The sequence below is a fragment of the Symphalangus syndactylus genome, chromosome 1, assembly GCF_028878055.3.
Source record: "Symphalangus syndactylus isolate Jambi chromosome 1, NHGRI_mSymSyn1-v2.1_pri, whole genome shotgun sequence".
Lineage (NCBI taxonomy): Eukaryota > Metazoa > Chordata > Mammalia > Primates > Hylobatidae > Symphalangus > Symphalangus syndactylus.
The window spans coordinates 11476400-11481622 of record NC_072423.2 but is presented as its reverse complement, the minus strand read 5'-3'; positions in this window follow the sequence as shown (position 1 = coordinate 11481622).

Below are 5223 nucleotides of genomic sequence, written 5' to 3'. Positions count from 1 at the left end.
CAATTTGGCCAATCTGACTGCACGGGGAGCTTCCCTTCCCTGTCTTTCCACATGAGTGTTAGCTGGCTCTTCTGAAGAACATCTTCTACAGGAAAGGAGCAGAGGTGTGCTGGGGGCCAAACCCTCTCGAATATTTGAGCAGGCTCTCAAAATCCATTTGTGGAAGCAGTAAGAATCATCAAGGAGTTTAATGAATCTTTAATCGGTCCAAGAGAATTTGTGATGGGGCAAGATGAGATTTCCTGCCCTTCTAAATTGTGTTCAATCATCCTGGGAAGAATCTTCTAAATCATGTATAGATCACAAACTTTTCTTATTTAAAAATGAGTGGAGCAAAACCCCTCTCACTCAGGAGACAGTGATGCCTCTCAAACTTTCAAGTGCTCATCAATTATATGATTAGTGGGTCTGGGGTGTCGTGTTTCAACCAACTCCAAAGCGATGCTACTGGTGCGATCTGCAGACCACCTCTGAGTAGCAAGGTCTTAGAGGAAACGCAGGTTTGTAATCTTGGAGAGCACACCTTGAAGGAGGCTGCTGCTGTGTGACCAGGGGAGCCTTGCCCTTGCAGAGCTGAGATTTCACAAAGAATTCATTTGCTTGCTTTCCCTAAAGCTCCATTTCAGAATTTGCTGCATGAAAAGTCAATATTTCTGAATGCTTAAAATAGTTAAAAAAAAATCTTAATTGGCTGGGCACTGTGGCTCATGCCTGAAATCCCAGCACGTTGGGAGGCTGAGGCAGGCAGATCACTTGAGGTCAGGAGTTCGAGACCAGCCTGGGCAACATGGTGAAACCCTGTCTCTACTAAAAATGCAAAAATTAGCTGGATGTGGTGGCATGCACCTGTAATCCCAGCTACTCAGGAGGCTGAGGCAGGAATCCCTTGAACCTGGGAAGCGGAGGCTGCAGTGAGTGGAGAGTGCACCATTGCACTCCAGCCTGGGTGACAGAGCGAGACTCCATCTCGGAAAAAAAAAAAATCTTAATTAGTGAAACCCCCTTTAAATAAGTACTGCTTATGATGTTTATTTGGATAGGAAATCCATTTTGCATAGATAATGCCGATGTAAACTCTATCCCAACCCAAAACAAACCTTTTAAAGAATCTGTATTTTTGAAAGATATCATCTGCCATAGAGTGAGGTTTAAGATCGCACTTGAGTGTTCTGTGTTCCTGTCACCGATCTTTAGTTCCTGAAGGAGCAAACCCAGAGAGGACACATCCACCTCAGCAGTAATTGCCCTGGAGGGGCCTGAGGATAAGACATTTTTCAACCAACGCGAAAGGCTCTCCCCTCTTCTCATGCAAGTCGTGAAGTGGAGGAGAAGAGGAATGTATTCTTCTTGCACAGTAAAAGGAATGTTTTTCTTCTTGGGTGAGTAGGTTCTGTATTTCCAAGGTTGTTTTAACTGAAATATCTCATGGTACTGTATTGGCATTTTCAAATACTGTATTTATTTTCGAATAAAAAAGGGGGAAAAACTAAAATTATTTCTTTGGATGACTTTATCCCTCCATCAGCTACCAAAACACTTGTAAACACACTTCAAGTCAGTTATTCTTGGAGTACTCTGTCTTCATTGCGCATTACGTATTGGTGCATTGAACTGAAACCAATGAAGGTGTTCTAGTGAGGCCAGATGTGATCAGTGATTCACGTTGGACAGAAGGCCAAGTTCGCTTCTAACTCCCTCTTCCTTTGTTACTAGTAGTAAGTCTGGAAAGTACACAGAAATAACTACATTAGAGTATATGGGAATGAATACTTTTCTCAATATTTTGTGCTCCATAAACATTAAAACCAGTGATGGATGCTACTAATCATTTGACCATCTATTTGTCTACTCAAGTGAAAAGTTCATCTAAGTAGTTTGTGTGACCCTCAATCAGTGCATGTGTGTGTGTGTCAAAAAATCCCCCTCTATTTCAAAAGTAAACAATTTCTTGAGCGTTTGACCAAGGTAGTTTTATTTGGAAGCTATTAGATATGGAAAGATGCATTCAGCAGTAATTTAAGTATCTACTATATCTTGAGAATGATATTGGGTGTTTCTTGGGATATAGTAGATACTCAATAAATTCCTACTGAATATATCTTTTCATATCTAATAAGAGGACATGGGCCCATGAAATCGTTTCCTAAATAACAAATCCTTCAGGGCATGAAATCTAGTGAGTGGGACAGGCAAGTAAACAACCAACTATCTGAAAGGAAAGAATCAAGTAGATGCTGTAATAGAAATGGAGGCAGTGTACTGGGGGTGAGAGGAAGAGATGGAATGCCAATAATGACAACAATAACGACACTGGAGGAAGCTTTGCAGAAGGAACCAGGGGACAAGAATTTTGTAAAAACATACTGTTTATAAACTGTGAGCAGATCGCTAGCAGGAGTTGGACCTATAATGGAAGATCAAGGGCCTCAAATTCTGGGTTAGACAGTTTGGACTTTATTCTATAGGCAAATGGGAGCCATTGATGTTTGTTGAGAAAGAGATGCCTTCCTTTGTGTCCACTGACAAATGGGAAGTCAGCAGCAAAGCAAAAATTACATACTTATTGTCAGCCTCAAACTGCTATTTCAACTCCTTTTTGTTAGTAAAAGGAAGAAGTGTTGGCCTAGATATTAGTGCATCAATTCCAAGTATCCTTCATTATATTTTCTTTCACAGCAAAATACTTGTGGGAAATCATTACAGCAGAACCAAGCTCACTGCGAATGGACACAGATATCGGGACAATTCTTGCTGCACTAGTCTCTTCCTAGATTTTTCAGCCAGTGTGGCAGGAATTGTTCATTATTATTTTTTAAACAATTTAAACTTACAGAAAAGTTGCAGTAATAGTACAAACATTATCCCTGGACCCATTTCTCAGAGACTCCTTCCAAATTTACCAACTGTCCCACTGATGCCCAGTGGACCCAGGCCAGGGTCCCAGGCTGCACCCAGTCATCCTGTCTCTCTAGTGTCCTGCAGTCTGTAATGGTTTCCTCAACATTCGTGACTTTTACACTTTGGAAGAGGATAGGCCAACTATTTTTGTAGATTGTCCCTCAATTTGGATGTGTCTGATGTTTCCGTAGAAGCAGACCCAGGCCGTGCACCTTTGGTTGGAATGTCAGGGAAGGGGGTGCTGTGTCCTCCTCAGTGCATCCTCTCAGGTGGACAGGCTGCAGGCTTGTCCCACTGCTGGTGAAGTCACCTTTGCCAAGTTCCTCCAGTGAAAAGTCACTTTGTCTTCCCCCAAAAATTGTCAAGTGTTTTGTGGGGAGATGCTTTGGGAGCATGTGAAAGCTTTTCTTCGACCAACTTCCTCATCCCGGTTTTAGCATCCAGAATGGTTCTCACCTGAACTAATTATCATTGTCATGGCTGCCAAACAGCAATTTAAAAATGACATCATTATTATTACATTTATTAGTTGGTTTTTCATTACTAGGAAGAGATTTATCTTTTCCTCATTTATGCATTCATGTATTTATATCCTTATGAACACCATGATTACTATTTTATCCACTGGGTAAGAGTTTGCTTACTACCATTATTTATTTTGGCTCTCAAATTGTCCCAGCCTTGGCCAAGTAGTAACACCTTCAAGCTTACTGCTACGTTTTTTGACACGTCCTTATCATTCTTTGGGCAATTTATTTCCTTCTTCCAGAAAAATCGATTCTAAGCTCATCTTATGTTTTCCTACTGTGGTTTGATATTAGCCATTGCTTCAAGGAATCTTTGTTGTTTTAGTGGAAAGTCATAAGTAGAAACCAAGAACTGGGTGGCAGATGTACTCATTGGTACTTGTAGTGTTGCTGCTCAGATCTTTAAGGCTAGAAAATGTCTGTCTATAAGTATGAATAAATATGCATATGTACAATATAGATGTATACATACTCACATTTATATTTCTTCCTATATCTACCTATCCATCCATCCACCTCCCCCCTCCCTTCCTCTCTCTCTGTCTTCATCCCCCATTGGTCTATCTATTTATCATCTATCTATCTATCATCTATCTATCATCTATCTATCTATCTATCTATCTATCTATCTATCTATCATCTATCTATCATCTATCTATCTATCTATCATCTATCATCTATCATGAATGTACATCAATAACTCTAATTTGAATCTCACAACACAGGTCTCTTATAGCTTTCTCCCTTTTCATGTCTGTACCTTCTTTCTCCAACCATCAGAACACAGACTCCTATGATGTTTACACACACATGAAACGTTGACATCTGTACTTATTCTCCTGCATGGGGCCAGTCTCCCACCTTGTCTACTGCTTCTTTCCCACCTGCCATTCTCCCAGGGGGCATCCACTGCTGCTGGCCACTGCCTTCCACCTCCTGAGCCAGAAAGGCTCTTGTCCGAAAGTAAAGGAAGAGAGAGGTGGGAGTAGACAGAGAGAGCGAGAAGAAAAGGAGAAAGTAAAGGAGGTAGGTGTCCTGAGAAATTTTAATCTCAATAGCCCCCATTTTCTAAATTAGTAATCAAGGTAAGTGAAAATAGCCTCTTTTATGCTACTGTTATTTCTCTCTACTGTGGAAGAATCACCTGTCTTATAACAGGTGCTGAAATATTTAATTTCTAAAAGAAGGTTCCCAATAGAAAGGTAGCCAGTGCTAAGCATAGTTGGTTTATTTGCATCTGTGCCTGTGAGTGCCTGTGTGTGCCTTGAAAAATGGAAACAGTAGGTGTTTAGACACCACAGCATCACTGTTCACGGAACATACTTCCTTAAATCCAGATTAAATATACAATTTGAAGCCTGAGCTTTCTGAGTAATTAAAGATTTCTACTTTATGGTTTTTATAGACATGGTACGGCAGAGGCAAGATGAAGCCCTTTCATGATTAAGGTAGAGAATGTGTGGGGCTTTCTTACTGCCTGGCTTTTAAAGGGGCAAACCCTGGGTAGAATTCCATTCCATCCCTTTTGCTGCTGCTGCTGCTTCAGTGGTGGTTTTGGTGTCCATGGTCAGAATGGACCCAGTACTCTCTCCTACTTATAGGAAGGAGACCACAGAGAGGAGCCCTGAGCAGTGGCTGGATTACAGAGTAAGTGGAAATAAAGATGATTTGAGGCTCATGCATGGCATCTTGTAATGCACATGAGGACGGAGGAGCAAGGTGCCAGGAGGGTTGGGGGTAAGACGGAGTCGTCCTTTCCTGGTGGGCATGCTACAGCCCTGATGTGCTTTCCAAAGCT